Consider the following 21,561-nt stretch of genomic DNA (forward strand, 5'->3'; position numbering starts at 1 on the left):
TTTACTCGTAGTGTTTCCAAAATCTGTCGTAAGTGTTGACTATGTTTCTCCTTACTGCGCAAGTAGATAAGTATGTCATCAATGAATATGATAACGAACTTATCTATGTAAGGATGACACACCCGGTTCATTAAGTCCATGAACACTGCATGCGCATTGGTTAATTCAAAAGGCATTACTACAAACTCATAATGTGTCACACCCCGAAAACCGAAGGCGGAAACATTTCCGGGGTTGACTCCACGTTGAGTATCAAATCCAATGTACATAGTAAGTAAAGTGAAACAAACATTACATTACATATTAAAAGTTTTACAATTTGTTTCAAAAGACACAGTTTATACAGTTGTGATACATAATATAGATATAAACAAAATGAACGAGCCTTGCACGCACACGATCCTTAACCAAGTAAGTCTTCGGGTACCTGTACTATTGTTGACCTGAGAACACAAGCAATTTGAAAATCAGCATAACGTTGGTGAGTTCATAAGCAGTTTTGTTTTGTGAAAATGTTTATGTTTCCATTCTGTTTCTGAAAATGTAACACACACCAAGAAAATCCCATATTTTCTTAAAAGTTGGTTATTGTTTCATAAGAGTAATGTATGGTTTAGTTATCTGGTACATTGTTTTATGTCTTTAATGTAACAGTGTATTCCCAGGAAGGTCCCATACTTTCCTGAAGTGTAGTTATTGTAAAAGATGTAATGTTATTCAGTTGGTTACTCTTGTCTGATTATGTGTAGGTTACCCAGGAATGCCCCATGCTTTCCTGTATGTTTGTTTTCAATGTAAAACATGTATTCTGTTAGACCTGGTTGTGTACAAGATTTTCCAGGAAGGTCCCATACCTTCCTGAAGGTTGGTTATCATATGTAAAAGATGTAAAAGATGTAAAAGATGTAAAAGATGTAAACTGAATCTTGGTTATCTGTAAAATGTAGTATGTGATTCATTATTACTATTAGTAAATCTCAGTTATCGTAGTTGCGAGTTCCATAACCATACTAAAGACTAAACCTGTGGCAATAAGTAGTCCACAGCCTTGTGGCAATAAGTAGTCCACAAACCTTATGACTTTCGTCACCCTTGAACCATTTTGGTTCGGCTGTAGCTAGCAGCCAGGTGTGGGGTAGTCAGCCCCGTATAGATCTATACACTCAAGTCACGCTCTCTAAATCCCAGAGATTCTGGTTACGGGTGTAGTCCTCCACTCGCGTATCTCTGTGGAGTGTTCGCCGAGGACGTGTCTCCAATCATACGCAATAACAAATTTACTAGTAATAACAGTATAATCCTCCATTCGCGTATCTCTGTGGAATGTTACCAAGGACAAGACAGTGTACGAATTATATTGTTCATGTGTTATAATGTCATGCTTTTAACTGATAAAATGTGGAAACCATTTGTGAAATATATATAAAACATAACCGTTTATAAAATCCATTTCACAAATAAATGTTTAAGTGAACTGTATGATCTACTGGTTATCAGTTACGTATATCAGTATGAAAAGCATAAGAAATGTGAAACACACACACGAAAAATAAGTTTTGAGTACAAGAAAACCCTTGTACTTTGCTTGTGTTTCCCCCCTGAAAACAGTGAAAAACAGTAAAAAAGGTAGGGGTATGAACTCACCGGACTCGGAAACGTGTCGATTTTTGGATACTAGACGTTGGTTCGGGGTTTGATTACTCGCGATGTCCCTATGTAAAATGAAATAATGTCCATATATATACATTTAGAGATACATTCACTAATCATATGGAACATTACACTCCAATGAGGTTAAACACCTCAAAATGAGCGTTTGGAGTGACCCGGGTGACATCTTCGGACTTGTAATGGCACTAGGGACTTGGGACTTGAGTTTACTCTCCATAAGTAAACATTTAAATGAGTTTAAAACCATAAAACACACTCACACATGAGTTTACGGCCGTAAACTCATGTTGGTGTGGTTTTGGTGATCTAAGGGCTTAAATGGACATGGGGATTGCTAGAATGGATTATCTAAAATGCATTGGAACACTTGGAATGAATTTAGATCATCAAAATGATTATTTTATGGGAGTTTACGGCCTAGTATAGGCTCCTGGTCGTAAACTCCTTAATCTTTATGAAAATGGTGTTAAATGTTGTTAAAACAAATCACATGTGATTAATAGGATTATTCCAAGACCTAGTATGAGTTTTATGGGACATATGAGGGGTGTTATGGAGTTTACGGCCCATGAGACCCTCCTCATGGCCGTAAACTCTAATATAGGTTGATACAAAGTGTTTCAAGGTCTAAAACTTGCATAGAAGGGCTTCTAAAATTTATCTAAAGGCTTTAGGGGTGTTTAGTTTGCATTCTAACACCAAAAATCTTGGAGTTTATGGCCCAAGAACAAGCCTTGGCCGTAAACTCTTAGAAATCCCACAAATGATGTGATTAAGTCCCTTAAACTATTTTTGGTTGGTCCTTTGATTTATTCTAAGGCTTTTGGTGGTGTTGGATGGCTTTCTAACACCTTAGAAATGAAATTATGCCTTGTTTTGGGAAGTTTACGGCCCAAGCACTCAACTTGGCCGTAAACTCACATAAGTCCCTCAAAAGTTATGTTTCAAGTGTCCAAATGCTAATACCAAGGTCCTGTAATTCATATCTAAGCCATAGAAGTGATTTGGAAGGGTTTAAGGGCATGAAAAACCCCTTTTACATGAGTTTACGGCCCAAGCTTATGCCTTGGCCGTAAACTCCTTCAAATGGCTCAAAATCAAAGTTTCAAATGTTCTAAGTCCATATCTTGAAGTCCCATAGCCATATCTAAAGTCCAATTGAGTTTAGGAAGGAGTTTAAGGGCTTAAAACCCCATTTAATGGAGTTTACGGCCCAAGCTTACTCCTTGGCCATAAACTCATGTTCTTGGTCCTAAAACTCAATTAGTTCATCAATTTGAAGGCTAAAGGTGTTGATTAACATGCTAGGGAGGTTACCTTAGAGATTTGAAGCCTTAAACTTGAGATTTGGACCTTAATTCTAGCTTGAGGAGAGAGGTTGTAAGAGTTTAATGACAAATTGGCCAAAGGCTTCAAATGGAGTCTTAAACATGTTTATATAGTGTTCGGGAATTGGACACGATAGAATTCTACCCGATACCGACGTTAAGTGGGGCTTTTGGACGTACCCGATTGAGTTATCGTAACCCGATACTGTAATTTCTAGAAATATTTCGATCGCTAAAGTTGGGTGTTTAAAATGATTTCTAAATGTATTAAGACACCCATTAAGTCATTTTAGGTCAATATAAACTAATGACTTAATAAAATGGCGAAATTGGAAACGAAATTGAAAATAACGTTTGGTTGATCGGATCGGATTACAAGTTGTGATACAAGAAGTGACATGAAATTTCGGGTTGTTACATTATCCCCCTGTTAGAGGGAATTTCGTCCCGAAATTCAACACAAGAAATAAGATAATATACAATTCATTGACCTAGAAAGAATTGTGGATATTTTTGTTTAATCGAGTCTTCTCGCTCCCAAGTGAACTCCGGTCCCCGCTTGGCATTCCAGCGAACCTTCACCAACGGGATGCGACTCTGTATCGTACGTTTGACTTCTCGATCCATGATTTCGATTGGTTCCTCCGCAAAGTTGAGGTTTTCATCGACCTCAATCTCGTCTAACGGAATCACTAGGGTTTCATCGGATAGGCACTTCTTGAGGTTTGAAACATGAAAGACGGGATGGATGTTACTAAGTTCATGAGGTAAATGAAGTTTATAGGCTACCGGACCAACTCTGGCGATGATTTCAAATGGTCCAATGTATCTCGGATTAAGTTTTCCACGTTTACCAAAGCGTACAGTGCCTTTCCAGGGCGAGACCTTCAACAGAACACGGTCCCCAACCTGGAATTCTAGTGGTTTCCGACGATTATCAGCGTAACTCTTATGACGATCACGTGAGGCCTTTAGTCGTTCATGGATTTGGATAATTTTCTCAGTGGTTTCACGGATGATTTCAGGACCAGTAAGTGCACTGTCGGGGACTCGACTCTTGGCTAACTGTGTATCTCCTACCTCGGCCCAGCACAGAGGGGATCTGCACTTGCGACCGTATAGAGCTTCGAACGGGGCAGCCCTAATGCTGGTGTGGTAACTGTTGTTTTATGAGAATTCGATCAATGGTAGATGTGCGTCCCACGACTTTCCAAAGTCAATGACACATGCCCTATGCATGTCCTCCAGAGTTTGGATTGTTCTCTCGCTTTGACCATCAGTCTGAGGATGGTATGCCGTGCTCATGTCTAGTTGGGTTCCAAGGGCTTTCTGAAGAGACTGCCAAAAGCAGGAAGTAAACCTGCTATCTCGATCAGAGATAATGGATGTAGGTACGCCGTGTAGTCGGACCAAGGGTTTTCACTCCCAGTCTCGCTATCCGACTAATCACACGACCAACAGTGAGTTCATACCCCTGTGCTTTGACTATTTTTAATGTTTTCAGGGGGGGAATACAAGCCAAACACAAATGATTTTGTAAACTTATACAAAAGAATTTCAACAAGTTTAAAACTTATGCAATTGATACCACCAAAAGATTTCCATGTTTTATAAAATATTTAGATATTTTATCCCTTTTGTAAAATGCTGAGCATAAGGGACGTTTTCAACATACAACCATAATTGCATAGTTTTCAGATCAATACACAAATTAAGTACACAACATACATGCAAACTATAATAGGTATAGTTTAGGATTTCAATACACAATTTTACAAATTCAGAGCTTATACATTTAAACACATATAAACTATGACAAACATAGTTTATGATATACACTACTACTTTCGGAATTCGGGAGTACTACATTAGATAATTATTTAAGTATAATTATTGTTACACTATAAGTATACAACGGATTCAAATACAAGAGAACAATGTAGAAGCACACGTAAACTAGTTAATATAGGATCATGAGACTGTTGGATAAGGTGTCTAAGTCCATAACTATTTTTAGTATGTACTTGACCCGATTGGCTTGGTCCATTTGGGTTGCATGGCATTGCAGTACTTGGATAGACCAAATGAGAGAAAGCACACTTAAGGTTTAGTAATATATTATAATTTCTAATATATTAATAATATTATTTAATTAGTATTGATCAACAATTAATTAAGTGATCAAAAAGAGACTAATTAAATATATGGGGTTGATTGTGTAAATCATCCATTCTTGTATAGTGGGCTAATGATCCATCGTTTTTATGAATTGGACTAAAACCCATAAGGTGCTCGATGGATAGTCCATGGTGGTTATAAACCCATGGATCATGGAATATGAAAAGCCATGCATATTAGGGTTTACATGGAGTAACCCTACATGTGGCACACTATATAAGAAGCCCTATGGTAAACAAAATCAGCCACTAAGTGAAGAAATATAGGGCTAGACGATTTTGAGTGATAGGTGTCTTCTCTCAAGGTTATTCCAAGTGTTGTGGTGTTGTGTGAGACATTTGAGGCATCACACTTGAGGTGCTAGGCTCACAAGGTTCTCAAGGAATCCAAGCAACAAAAAGGTATGTTCTTCTACTAGCTTTTATGTTTTAAAGTTCCCCATGCCATGCTAGTTAGGTTAAGAACCTTGGAAAATCAAATTTGCATGTATCTTAGTAAAGCATAGATCCAAGGTTTCTAGGGTTGCATGTACACCTTAGGAGTGTTAGAATGCTCAAAACCCTTCAGTGGTATCAGAGTCTAGGCTTGTTTTCTTGATACTTGATGCAAATTGTTGAAAAAAGTTGAAAATTATGCATTCTGCTAAATAAACTCACCGAGTCCATGTGTAAAATCATCCTACTCGTCGAGTAGGTTCATGCACTCGACAAGTAGAATGTCCAGAGTGCAGTTTTTCAATTTTTGCTGCCGGAAATGGACTAGAAAATTACCCTAAACTGTTTTGGACTTATAAAACTTGTTTTAGTTGGTGTAATGGTTATGCTAAACCATTTTCAATATCTATTATCAAAATTTCAAGCTTTGTATGGTTTATTTATGATTCTTGAATTTGTTGATATGAATGTTCATACACTTATGAGTTTAGAAGATCATAGGAATTATTTGCAAATTGTATGTTAGTTAATTCTTGATCATTATATGTTTCAATGGAATCCATAATTTGTCCTCAAGTTATAGATTACCAAAAGTCATTCTTTTAAAGTCAATTAATAAACACATAGGTTACATAAAATAAAAAGTCTCTCATTTTAATAAACCATTAACTCATAAGTTATGAAAGATGAAAAGTTTTGAAAGTTACAAAACTTGCCCTCATATTTTGGAACATGTAAAGTCACTTTAAAAACTTTAGTTCCAATCCCTAGAATTTTAAAAGTTATAATTCAACCCTTATACTTTATAATATTATAAGTTAATAAATATTATATATGTATAATAACAAGTCGTTTTACCGTTACTAGGCCTTATTCACGAAGCTGGTCTATAAGGGGGTATAAGGTTGTTGCCTATAAAATGGCAGCTTAATGGATGTCTACTCTCACCCACCGCTTCCTTGACTGGTGGAGGGTCGCTAGCCGAACGGGTATGAAAATGGCTTTAATCCACATTAAAAGTATGATGATTATAAAGTAACTAAATGCTTTTATAAATTCCCAACCTTAGTTACTTTAGGAAAATATGAATAAGGTTCTAACCCATGAAATTACAATTTGCACTTTGCTTAAGTCGTTAGTGGAGTGTGTGTGACATCCCCATTTTTACGGCCAGAAAAGACTGATTTTGTTTATGATTTGTTTAAAAATCAGACTAACATTTTAAATAAAAGTGTTGCAGAATTTGTTCCCATAATAAAATATGATAAATATTTATCAAATCATTTCTGTAGAAATGTATTTCATTAAAAACCTCGGGATGTCATGTTAAGTTCTAGACAGATCAAAAGCATAAATTATACAATATAAGCCTTACTACATTTATTGATATCTATAGGCCTATACCCGTAATCTCTCATCCCAAACATCATATCTATGCTTGTACGCCACTACCTGTAGTACAAGAAACTGAGTGGGTCGGGCTTGGGATCTTGGTGAGCACATAGGGTTTCAACCCACGATAAATAAGTTATTTAATTTCATTAACCAACAATAACCCGATTACACGTTCCTGTTATCGTCACTTTACGTCTCTAAACACCTATCATAAGGGACCTAGACTAAGGATCGTCATCGGGAAGGACACTACTGCTAAGGGGATTCCCCAGCAACAAATGTCCTTAAGCCAACCATGAGGGGGATGAAGTAAACCGGTGAACACATCATACACAAACACCTACAAGTTGTGAGCCTACTAGCGTTCCACTGGACTGTCTAGAAGAGTCTGCGGTCGTCATCCTTACTCCGCTAATTGACAGAATCAAGAACAATAACATCGAGGCCTATCATTATTTTATCACACATCGTCTATTACATCTACCCATGTTTTACCCTAACATTTTTTGTAGATATAAAATACATATACATTTTAAATCATTTAAAACATGTGTGTATATATATATATATATATATATATATATATATATATATATATATATATATATATATAGTTCATCCAGCATACATAGCGAGTATTAAGATAATATGCACACATAGAATGTAATTTATATAAAATGCTTCATATCTATGTGTAAGATGAAAGTGACTATATACTCACCTGAAAAGGTGGTGATTCCGAACTCAGACAGTGCTTCGCTTCATAAAAATAATTTCTTTCGACGAAACCTAGTATTATTACCTCTTGATTTTAGCAAATTATTTACCATGACTAATTATTATTATTATTATTATTATTATTATTATTATTATTATTATTATTATTATTATTATTATTATTATTATTATTATTATTATTATATAAGCGTTTAAACAATATTTTTCAACCACTATGTACAGACAGAGGTTAGACATAAAACACCGGAGGGCAGGACCATTATGGCATATAGCACTTCTGAAATCCAACAACCCTATGCGGCCCTTTAAACCAGATTCCTCGTACCGCGAGTGGTTAAAAAGATATTATAATGACACTTATATAACCCATAATAATAGCTCAAATAATTATTATAAGGTCCTAATAACATTAGTATATTTAAATAAAAGACATATTAAAAATTAGTATATTTAATAACGTTCTTTAGGATAGACGTTTAAATCATCCTTATCGCTCCGAAACGTTTACATGTTAGTTCTACTATCGTAGTCGTATGTTTAGAATCCTAAACACATAAGGTTTCCAGATCCGTTCGGCAACAGACCATGGATCCGAACAAATAACGGCATACCAGGCACAAAGCATTTAGCACATAAAATCATTTTAGGCATCATTCCTAAAATAAACTAGTGCTTGTGTCTAAAATGTACTAGGCACTCATCTCACAATCATCATTTAGCATTCTAAGTTTCAGTTTATAAATCCTACAAATTCCTAGTTCGCTTAAACTAATTCTCTGATACCAACTATGACATCCCCATTTTTACGGCCAAAAAATACCGATTTTGTTTATGATTTGTTTAAAAATCAGAGTACCATTTTAAATAAAAGTGTTGCGGAATTTGTTCCCATAATAAAATATGATAAAGATTTATCAAAATATTTTCGTAGAAATGTATTTCATTAAAAACCTTGGGATGTCATGTTCTATATAGATCAAAAGCATAAACTGTACAATATAAGCCTTACTACATTTATTCATATCTACAGGCCTATACCCGTAATCTCTCATCCCAAACATCATATCTATGCTCGTGCGCCACTACCTGTAATACAAGAAACTGAGTGGGTCAGGCTTGGGAGCCTGGTGAGCACATAGGGTTTTCAACCCACAATAAATAAGTTATTTAATTTTACATCTTTTACAATTGGTAATATACAATCAGGAATGTATGGGACTTTCCTGGGAATCCATTGGTACATAACTAGAACAGTATAACAAAACAGAAAACCTAAATGTACATTTTCACAAGGGTAAACGTGTTTTTAGTATACAACTTTACTTTACATAACGTGAACCAACAACCAACCTTTTTAAGAAATTGTGGGATTTTCTTGGCGTGTGTTACATTTTCAAAAAAAGAAAGGAAACATGAACATTTTACAAACAAAAAACTGTTTACGAACTCACCAACATTATGCTGATTTTCAAACCGCTTGTGTTCTCAGGTCAGCGTTAGAACAGGTACCCGAAGATCATTTTGTTCCAGGTTGGAGTACGCAGAAGACCAGTTCGTTTTGTTACTATATACTATGTATCACAACTGTATAACTTTACTTTTGAAACAAATGTAAAACTTTTCTATATGTAATGTAATGATTGTTCTACTTTACTTACTATGTGCATTGGATTTGATACTCAACGTGGAGTCATCCCCGGAAATGTTTCCGCCTTCGGTTTTCGGGGTGTGACAATGATCAAGTGCAGTATTCACTATTTTCAGCTAAATCTTGGAAACAAACGAATTAAACATACAGAATTCTACTTGAGAGAATAAAGCAGTTTGCTTCGCTCTTAGTTGAGAGCGTGTAAGAACTCCCTCAGATGATTCGCCAATTACTTGAGTTTTTGGATGATCGCGTGTCCATTTTACAAGTGGAGGATAATTTGGATCGTAAGCATGATCCAATCCAGCATTTATTTCTTCTTCAAATTCTGATTGAGTATCTTCTTCATTTGTATTATTATTCTCCTCCTCGAATGACGAAACAATTTCAACATCCGGTTCAGAATTCTCCCCCTCGATTGGACTTTCATGATTCATTGATGGAGATGAGTTCTCCCCCTGGAACGACAAGTAAGGTTGCTTTGGTGTAGATGAGCTCTCCCCATGGAATGTAGAGCATGTATGAGTAGGTTCGCTTGAGCTTTGAGGTTCGCCTTGACCTTAAGGTTCATTTTCCATGTCATGTGCATCTTCATTTATTATCTTCTTCAGTTTGTCAACCTTATTATCAACTATTTTTGCTTCAGAGAGAATAGCTTTCTCTGGTTCATCAACGAGTAATATGTACTCTTCAAACATATTTGATATTGGACTCGTGGCTTGACCTTTTTCTAGAAGGATCTCCTCCACTGGACTTTTGTTGGATTGATGTTTCTTCACGTAATTGTCATCGAATGTGACATAAAAGGTTTCTTCAATCTTCTTTGATCTTTTATTTAGAACCCTATATGTCTTTGAGGTAAGAGAGTAGCCAAGAACGATCCATTCGTCAGCCTTCACATCGAACTTGCTTCGGTTCTCTTTAGAATTAAAGATAAAGCACCTGGAACCGAAAACATGGAAGAATTTAACATTAGGCTTGTGATTATTCAGAATTCATATGGAGTGATAGAAAATTGCTTATTAAGGAATGTTCGGTTATGGGTGTAACAGGCAGCAGAAATCACATCAGCCCAGAAATACAATGGAAGAGAAGTGAAGTTGAGCATAATTCGTGCGGCTTCACACAACGAATGGTTTCGCCTTTCAACTAAACTATTTTGTTGTGGAGTATAGGGAACAGAGAAGTTGTCTGAAACTCCCTTTTCAGTAACAAATTCTTCAAACTCTTGGTTTTTGTGTCACACCCCAAAACCAAGAACGGCGGAAACATTCTGGGGCGGAGGACGTCATGTAAGGTAATCACAACACAGTAAATGTAAATAGGCAAACAACATCATCCATTGCATTAAATATATAATTTTAATACATGCGTGTTCTGTACAGTTTTAGACACCAAAAATATAACGTAAATCAAAATAATAAAATGATGAGTCTTTGAGTACGCTCCATCATCTCAAAAGCTGGCATCGGTACCTGTATACTGATGACCTGAGGATACAAGTTATTTTGAAAGAGTTTATCAGCATTAAGCTGGTGAGTTCATAAGTATTTTAGTGTCAATGTTCGTTGTCAAAAACGTTTGAACCTGTCTCAATGTATAAGTTTGTAAAAATGTAAGTAAATGTTTAAAAGTGTTTGCAAAAGTTTGAATCTCTCAGAAAATCCTATATTTTCTATAAAAGTAACCTTCTACCGAGGCTTAAATGTTTTGTAAACTCGTCTGTTGTAAAAGTGTGTAATTACCCAAGTATAACTATCATTTGATAAAATATAGTTCATACATTAATGCTTAAGTGAGATTATCACCAAAATAAGTAATGGGTAAATCATTGTAGTACTGTTGTTTTGTATAATAAGAACTATTGTTGTACTAATTACTACTACCTTAAACCGGATTTATATTAAGGTATAATGTGATAATTGCACCATACTATCGACTGATAACAACGACATAAAGAACGGTCGTAATAACGGAATGACGTTTGGCACCCGCAGACCTGCAGGTCCGGCTGTAGCTAGCAGCAAGGTGTAGGATAGTCAATCCAGTATAGATCTATACGCAAACTCAACGCTCTCCCTCCAAGAGAATTCTGGATACAACTCGGGCCATGACATTTAAGGCATGCTCCGATACAGTGGATCACATTTGTTATCGTATTCTTGCATATGTGATGATATGTTTCTTGTTCTAGTATAGTTGTATATGTTCTCGTAGTATAGTTGTATATATTCTCTTCCTAGTATAGACTCATGAATGAACTGACTCATTGATCTAGCAGTTGTAATAGTATGGTTCTGTGTTACCCGATGGTAACTTGTTAACGGTGCGTCTAGTACGTATGGTTATGGAAGTACTTTTATGTCTATATATGTATATTTGATATATACTTAACATGGAAATGACCTTCGGATGGTCACCCAAAATCCCACCAGACCACATCCAAATCGAGGAAAAGGAAATAGGGTGGATGGCCTTCCTAAGCCCTTTAAACATTATTTATACGTCTATACATGTATGGGCATGCAATTTATAATATAAAAACATAAATAAGTATTTATAAGACATTTGAAACATAAGTATTATTTTTAAAGAAAGATTGACTTGATGTCAATCTATAAAACAATTTGAAGGCGTAGATTTGATTAAAACAGATTAAGTATAAGGAACATTTGTTTAAATCACAGTTGCAGTGTAAATTCGAAAAGTAAATGGGTTTGGAAAACATTTAGAAGTAAAACAGTTTGATAGATAGTTTGAATAGTGATAAAATCACTGATTTCCCTAGTTATTAATCACACGTGATTAGTGCAATCACATGTGATTGAAACAATAACTATAAGTATTTAACTTGTATTCCCCCCCCCCCTTTGAAAGCATATAAAAGCATTTAGAATATTTAACAGGTTGATTAAGGGGGTATGAAACTCACTTGATTGGTTGAAGAAAGCGAGATGGAAAACCGGGCAGAGTTTCGTCTCGGAAAACGGATTTTTCTCGGGATTCTCGGGAATCTCGGGAGTAAAATCGACCCTCGGGACTTGAGCAAAAAGACCAGAGCTTCGGGTTATAACGGGCACGGAAAACGAGGCAAGGTAGTGAGAGAGAGAAGAGAAATGAGCAACATTTTTAGAAAGCCTCGCATCCTATTTATAGGAAGGCTGAACTGCCTCCGTACGCGGGGCGTACGCTCGTACGCAGCGCGTACGCGTACGTCATGCATGACCGAAGCCTCGACTGCCTCGGTTCGGATGGGACGGGTTGCTGGGTACGCGGGTCGGATGGGACGGCGGGTCGGACGGGACAGCGGGTCGGACGGGTCGGACAGTTTAGAATTCTTCGGATAGTGCGACGTGGACGATCCGAGACCCTCGATCTCAGTACGCGGGGCGTACGAAGGTACGCAGGGCGTACTTCGGTCCAATCCGATGACTCCCCTTCGGATATTACCGGGAATTTATAATTAAATTTATATTTATTATAAATAAACTTCAAAAATTCATATCTCCCTCATACGAACTCCGTTTTTGACGTTCTTTATATCCACGCGAAGGTGAGACCATGATCTACGACTTTCGTTTAGATTCCGTTGGCAATTTCCGAAATTATTTTTATTATTTATTTATTAAAATGACGTGATTAAGGAATTTCTTCAAAATTTCATAACTTCCTCATCCGAAGTCAGATTTGGACGTTCTTTTTATGTACGCAAACCTTGATATGATTCCTACTACTTTATTTAATCCGAACAAGATTTTAGGAAGGTTACATTTTGACCTAAATTTGATCGGTTTTACATTACATTGACTCGAAATATCGGGTTGTCACATCATCCCCCCGTTAGAAGGAATTTCGTCCCGAAATTAGAATTTTAAGCAAGTTAGAAATTACAAATAACTAAGCAAAAAGGTGAGGGTATTTCAGTTTCATCTGATCCTCACGTTCCCAAGTGAATTCCGGTCCTCGCTTGGCATTCCAGCGAACCTTCACGATAGGGATACGACTTTGCTTTGTCTGCTTGACCTCACGGTCCATGATCTCTACAGGTTCTTCCACGAAGTTGAGGCTCTCGTTGATTTCGATCTCGTCGAGTGGGATTACAAGAGTCTCGTCGGATAGACACTTTTTCAAGTTAGATACGTGGAATGTAGAATGTACGTTACGAAGTGCGTCTGGTAGTTCGAGTTTGTAAGCTACGGGGCCGACTCTTGCAAGAATCTCGAAAGGCCCTATGTACCTCGGATTAAGCTTTCCATGCTTGCCGAAGCGTATCAAGCCCTTCCAGGGTGAGACTTTGAGGAGGACTCGGTCTCCCACCTGAAATTCCAAAGGTTTCCTTCGTTTATCAGCGTAGCTCTTCTGTCGGTCTCTAGAGGCTTTCAATCGTTCACGGATCTGAACGATTTTCTCTGTTGTTTCCCGAATGATCTCCGGACCAGTGAGAGTACTGTCGGAAGTTTGCCCCCTGGCTAATTGGGTATCACCCACCTCAGCCCAGCACAGAGGGGATCTGCACTTACGGCCGTAGAGAGCTTCAAATGGAGCAACCTTGATGCTCGTGTGATAACTGTTATTATAGGAAAACTCGACAAGGGGTAAATGAGTATCCCATGCCTTCCCAAAGTCAATCACGCAGGCTCGCAACATATCTTCTAGAGTTTGGATGGTCCTCTCACTCTGTCCGTCGGTCTGAGGATGGTAGGCTGTGCTCATGTCCAGCCTTGTTCCTAGGGAATGTTGTAGTGATTGCCAAAATCTTGAGGTGAACCTACTATCTCTATCGGAGATAATGGACATAGGTACACCATGTAGCCGTACGATTTCCCTAATGTATGTTCTCGTAAGTTTCTCCATCTTGTCGGTTTCTTTGATAGGCAGGAAGTGTGCAGACTTGGTCAATCTATCAACGATGACCCATATGGTGTCAAGTCCACCCGTTGTCTTGGGCAACTTGGTTATGAAATCCATAGTGATCCGCTCCCACTTCCATTCCGGGATCTCTGGTTGTTGCAATAAACCAGAGGGCTTCTGGTACTCGACCTTAACCTTTGCGCAAGTAAGGCATTTACTTACGAAGGTAGCAATCTCTGCTTTCATATTAGGCCACCAGTATAGCTTCTTAAGATCCAGATACATCTTATCTGAACCTGGGTGGACGGAATACCGAGTGTTGTGCGCCTCGGTCATGACCAAGTCTCGGAAACCACCATGTTTCGGTGTCCAGATCCGGTTCATGAAATATAAAGCTCCGTCACCCCTGGCTTCTAAATTCTTGTCCATTCCTCTAAGGGATTCATTCGACACATTTTCAGGTTTCATGGCCTCAAGTTGAGCCGCCTGAATTTGCTTAGTCAGGTGTGAATGGATGGTTATCGATAACGACTTGACTTTGCGACCAGAATATTCCTTCCGACTTAGGGCGTCTGCTACTACGTTGGCTTTACCCGGATGATAACGAATATCGCATTCGTAATCACTGAGTAGTTCGACCCATCGTCGTTGTCTCATGTTGAGCTCCTTCTGATCGAAAATGTGTTGTAAACTCTTGTGGTCGGTAAAGATAGTGCTCTTCGTTCCATATAAGTAATGTCTCCAGATCTTCAGAGCAAACACTACTGCTCCTAGTTCAAGATCGTGGGTCGTGTAGTTAACCTCGTGTGTCTTCAATTGTCTCGAGGCGTAGGCGATGACCTTACCTCGCTGCATCAGAACACATCCGAGCCCTTGATTCGATGCATCGCAATAAACTATGAAGTCTTCTATTCCTTCTGGAAGGGATAGTATTGGTGCGGTGCACAAGGCTCGTTTGAGCGTTTGGAACGCTCTTTCTTGTTTCTCTTCCCAGTCAAAGGCCACGCCTTTCTGGGTTAGGGTTGTAAGAGGCTTCGCTATTCGTGAGAAGTTCTGAATGAACCTGCGGTAGTAGCCAGCGAGACCTAGAAATTGACGAATTTCTGTAGGCGTCTTCGGTGCTGACCAGTTCTCAATGGCCTTAATTTTGGATGGGTCCACGTGGATTCCCTCTTCGCTTACCACGTGTCCTAAGAATTCGTCTCTTCGGATCCAAAATTCACATTTCGAGAACTTCGCATAAAGTTTCTCTTTTCGTAATGTCCCTAGAACTTGTCGTAGGTGATCGCCATGTTCTTTCTTACTTCGGGAGTAGATTAGGATGTCGTCAATGAAAACGATGACGAACTGATCCAAGTAGGGTCGGCATACTCTATTCATCAGATCCATGAAGACTGCGGGCGCATTGGTCAATCCGAATGGCATCACCACGAACTCGTAATGTCCGTAACGAGTTCGGAAGGCGGTCTTCGGCACATCCTCCTCTAGCACTCGTAACTGGTGATATCCGGATCTCAGATCAATCTTAGAAAAATAGTTCGCCCCTTGCAGTTGGTCGAATAGATCATCTATGCGTGGTAGAGGATAACGATTCTTGACCGTCAGTTTGTTGAGTTCTCTGTAGTCAATACACATACGGAAGGATCCGTCCTTCTTCTTAACGAACAAGACCGGTGCTCCCCAAGGTGAGAAACTCGGTCTTATAAAGCCCTTGCTGAGCAGTTCGTTAAGTTGACCAGAGAGTTCCTGCATCTCAGCTGGTGCTAAACGGTAGGGTGACTTGGCTACTGGGGTAGCTCCTGGGACTAAGTCGATTCTGAACTCGACTTGTCGTTGCGGAGGCAACCCGGGTAGTTCTTCTGGGAAAATGTCGGGGAAGTCGCTCACTACTGGGAGGTTCTTTAGTTCTTTCATTTCTAGGTTCGTGTCGACGACGTGAGCAAGGAATGCGTGGTATTCCTTACGCAGGTATTTCTGTGCTTGAATACTTGATATGATGCGAAGACTTGCACCGGGTTTGTCGCCATAGACTATAAGAGTTTCGTTAGACGGAAGGTTTAGACGGACTGCTTTCTCGAAGCACATGATGTCTGCACGATGAAGGCTTAACCAGTCCATGCCAATGATGACGTCGAAACTTTTTATTGAGACTGGCATGAGGTCGATTGGAAATGAATAGTTATCTAGAGTTAGGGTACAACCTAAGTATATGCTACTCGTATTTTCAGTTTTTCCATTAGCCATTTCTACTGTGAATAGTTCTTTGAGTGCGTGCGGTGGTTGATTAAGCATGCGAGCAAATTTATGGTTTACGAAGCTTCGCTCCGCTCCACTATCGAACAGAATGCATGCATAGGAGTTATCGAGGAGGAACGTACCGGTCACCACTGTCGGGTCAGCAACTGCTTCCCCGTGGCCAATAGCTAGTACCCTCCCTGCTCCTCGCGCATTCCTCGCTTTGGGGCAGTCCCTCTTAAAGTGGCCTGCTTCACCACATCCATAGCAGGTTGGGCTCGCGCCAGAGCCAGGGACTTGGTTGATAGGTTGTGCCGGGAACTTACAGAATCGGACGGTGTGTCCTTTCCTGTTGCAGTTAGAGCACTGCAATTCACGGCAGGGGCCGTTGTGGTGGTAGCTGCATTTGTTGCACTTGGGCGAACTTCCAGCATACCGACTCACCGGAGCAGTAGTAGTAGCAGTAGGGGTTACTGCGGCATGAATTGCCACCAATTGCTGCTTTTTGGCAGACTGCTGCTTCTTCCTTTCATCCCAGAATTTCCGCTTAGTATCGGCGGGTTTGGAGGGTTCCGGGATGGCTAGGGTGGTTGTGGTTGCAGGGGTTTTGATTCCATGGTCAATGAGTCGTTGTGCCAATCGTTTGGCACTGTCGAAGGTAGCGGGGTTTGACGCTAGCACATTCCCCTGATACGGAGGCACTAGCCCCCATATGTACCTCTCGATCTTCTTCCCCTCGGTGGGAACCATATTGGGGCAGAGGGCCACCAGCTCGCTGAAGCGGGCAGTATAAGCGACCACATTGGTGCCCTTCATTGACAGGTTCCAGAGTTCCTGCTCCAGTTTCTGGATCTCGCCCCTCGGGCAGTATTCCTCAGTCATGAGGTCTTTCATTGTTTCCCAGCCCATGTCGTTGGCTACGACGAGAGTTAGGGCTTTGACGTGGCCGTTCCACCACGTTAGGGCTTTACCCTCAAAGGTGCATGCGGCATATTTCACTTTGCACGCAGCAGGGCATGAACAGATTTCGAAGACTGATTCAGTCTTCTCGAACCATTGTGAGAGAGCAATGACTCCGCCGGTGCCATAGAAAGGCTTCGGCTTGCAGTTTGTAAAATCCTTGTAAGAGCACTCCCTTGAGCGCACAGGGATTTCGATCGGAATAGATTCCACAGGGGTTCCACCTCTGCTGGCATCAGAAGAGTGATACTGAGCCATGGCAGTTGCCACTGCTGCAGCTACGATAGCATTCAGGGCTATAGTATCGATGACCGGAGGCGGAGGAGGTGGTGGAGGTGCAGGATTATTCCTATTCCTGGGAGACTTGCGAGGAGGCATCCTTCAGCTAAAAGTTTATAAAGATAAGAAAGATGGTAAGAATCAATTTGTAAGCAACGTGAGAGTGACACATGGACTAACTAAACATAGTCCAACAGTTGAAAGAGTGCTTGAAGCCAAAATAAGCAATCTTAGAAGGAAAGCATAAGTGTATAGATTTTTCCCAGATAGATAGATCTCAAAAATACTGGCATTACTGATGTAATAAGTTCAGGGAAAATCGACCTAACAGTAGGTCATACATCATACCATATAGAAAAGTTTGACAGCTATTTCAAATTTGAGTACGGAAGTTAGAAACATTTTACACACAAGTGCTACTTGGAGCACAGATGTTAAAGGCTATCCTTTAATTAAAAGACGGAGATGTACTAGACATCAACCAACGGCGATGGGAAAGTCCCGGGCGAGTACTGCGGTCGGATACTTGACGAAACACCTCTTGAATGGGTCGATCCTGTGTCCTCTGACGAGCTCAAAGTTCCAATATTTCAGCTCGTGAGGCAGCCAACTGCTACTGTAGGGTTTTATTTGTCCTCCGGGTCCGTTCCATGTCTTCTTCAAGACGGCGGATGCTGACTGTGTTGATACCTGAGTCGGCATCAATCTCTATGACCCGGTCGACGGCTGCTCCACTTTGCTCGACAATACGAGCTATTCTGCGGATAATGTCAGGCAGAGCCCGGTCAGTAGAGCCACCATCGCTGACGTTGTAAGAGGTTCGGTCCCCAAAGTTTTGTAAGGGTTGACCCTGATCATTACTCCAGCGGTTCAGGTTGTTGACTTTAGGCTCGGAGTCGGATCCATCTGAAAAGCCTTCTGCAAGGTGATCATCCAAAGGGATTGGATGATCAACTTCGGGCTCTTCATCGATCCACCCGGCATTGCCTTCATTAGGAAAGTACGGGTCGCCATGATGGATATCTAGCCATCAAGATCTACGCGAGAATAGAGGTATAAGAATATAGTATACGTGTAACTAGTAGCGCAAAATACTCCTATAGTATTTTAAGTTTATGTTCTATTGATCTTCTTGTGGTATTGTTGGTAAGTTTTTAGACTTGTTAACCTATCACAACCATTCTAAGGCATGTGCTAATCACTCCTAGGATCAGCATAGTTGATCAGGCTATGCCATTCCCAGGACTGACCATACATCCCCGAGCTCACTTGTGATATTTAACAATCGTAATACTTTTGTTCTTGTCATTGTGACACTTATTTTAGTATGAATGCAGACTAGTATACTAAGTTAAATATTTTATTATTTAAAGTATAGACTCTTGGTCAGAGTTTAATCCCTAATGGGTTTATAGTTTAGTATATCTTTTATGGGTTGATATACTCAATTCACTATAAACAATGCTCTGATACCAATCTGTCACACCCCAAAACCAAGAACGGCGGAAACATTCTGGGGCGGAGGACGTCATGTAAGGTAATCACAACACAGTAAATGTAAATAGGCAAACAACATCATCCATTGCATTAAATATATAATTTTAATACATGCGTGTTCTGTACAGTTTTAGACACCAAAAATATAACGTAAATCAAAATAATAAAATGATGAGTCTTTGAGTACGCTCCATCATCTCAAAAGCTGGCATCGGTACCTGTATACTGATGACCTGAGGATACAAGTTATTTTGAAAGAGTTTATCAGCATTAAGCTGGTGAGTTCATAAGTATTTTAGTGTCAATGTTCGTTGTCAAAAACGTTTGAACCTGTCTCAATGTATAAGTTTGTAAAAATGTAAGTAAATGTTTAAAAGTGTTTGCAAAAGTTTGAATCTCTCAGAAAATCCTATATTTTCTATAAAAGTAACCTTCTACCGAGGCTTAAATGTTTTGTAAACTCGTCTGTTGTAAAAGTGTGTAATTACCCAAGTATAACTATCATTTGATAAAATATAGTTCATACATTAATGCTTAAGTGAGATTATCACCAAAATAAGTAATGGGTAAATCATTGTAGTACTGTAGTTTTGTATAATAAGAACTATTGTTGTACTAATTACTACTACCTTAAACCGGATTTATATTAAGGTATAATGTGATAATTGCACCATACTATCGACTGATAACAACGACATAAAGAACGGTCGTAATAACGGAATGACGTTTGGCACCCGCAGACCTGCAGGTCCGGCTGTAGCTAGCAGCAAGGTGTAGGATAGTCAATCCAGTATAGATCTATACGCAAACTCAACGCTCTCCCTCCAAGAGAATTCTGGCTACAACTCGGGCCATGACATTTAAGGCATGCTCCGATACAGTGGATCACATTTGTTATCGTATTCTTGCATATGTGATGAAATGTTTCTTGTTCTAGTATAGTTGTATATGTTCTCGTAGTATAGTTGTATATATTCTCTTCCTAGTATAGACTCATGAATGAACTGACTCATTGATCTAGCAGTTGTAATAGTATGGTTCTGTGTTACCCGATGGTAACTTGTTAACGGTGCGTCTAGTACGTATGGTTATGGAAGTACTTTTATGTCTATATATGTATATTTGATATATACTTAACATGGAAACGACCTTCGGATGGTCACCCAAAATCCCACCAGACCACATCCAAATCGAGGAAAAGGAAATAGGGTGGATGGCCTTCCTAAGCCCTTTAAACATTATTTATACGTCTATACATGTATGGGCATGCAATTTATAATATAAAAACATAAATAAGTATTTATAAGACATTTGAAACATAAGTATTATTTTTAAAGAAAGATTGACTTGATGTCAATCTATAAAACAATTTGAAGGCGTAGATTTGATTAAAACAGATTAAGTATAAGGAACATTTGTTTAAATCACAGTTGCAGTGTAAATTCGAAAAGTAAATGGGTTTGGAAAACATTTAGAAGTAAAACAGTTTGATAGATAGTTTGAATAGTGATAAAATCACTGATTTCCCTAGTTATTAATCACACGTGATTAGTGCAATCACATGTGATTGAAACAATAACTATAAGTATTTAACTTGTATTCCCCCCCCCCCCTTTGAAAGCATATAAAAGCATTTAGAATATTTAACAGGTTGATTAAGGGGGTATGAAACTCACTTGATTGGTTGAAGAAAGCGAGATGGAAAACCGGGCAGAGTTTCGTCTCGGAAAACGGATTTTTCTCGGGATTCTCGGGAATCTCGGGAGTAAAATCGACCCTCGGGACTTGAGCAAAAAGACCAGAGCTTCGGGTTATAACGGGCACGGAAAACGAGGCAAGGTTGTGAGAGAGAGAAGAGAAATGAGCAACATTTTTAGAAAGCCTCGCATCCTATTTATAGGAAGGCTGAACTGCCTCCGTACGCGGGGCGTACGCTCGTACGCAGCGCGTACGCGTACGTCATGCATGACCGAAGCCTCGACTGCCTCGGTTCGGATGGGACGGGTTGCTGGGTACGCGGGTCGGATGGGACGGCGGGTCGGACGGGACAGCGGGTCGGACGGGTCGGACAGTTTAGAATTCTTCGGATAGTGCGACGTGGACGATCCGAGACCCTCGATCTCAGTACGCGGGGCGTACGAAGGTACGCAGGGCGTACTTCGGTCCAATCCGATGACTCCCCTTCGGATATTACCGGGAATTTATAATTAAATTTATATTTATTATAAATAAACTTCAAAAATTCATATCTCCCTCATACGAACTCCGTTTTTGACGTTCTTTATATCCACGCGAAGGTGAGACCATGATCTACGACTTTCGTTTAGATTCCGTTGGCAATTTCCGA

Source organism: Lactuca serriola, chromosome 1 (genome assembly GCF_051521515.1).
Source record: "Lactuca serriola cultivar US96UC23 chromosome 1, Lser_US96UC23_V15, whole genome shotgun sequence".
Lineage (NCBI taxonomy): Eukaryota > Viridiplantae > Streptophyta > Magnoliopsida > Asterales > Asteraceae > Lactuca > Lactuca serriola.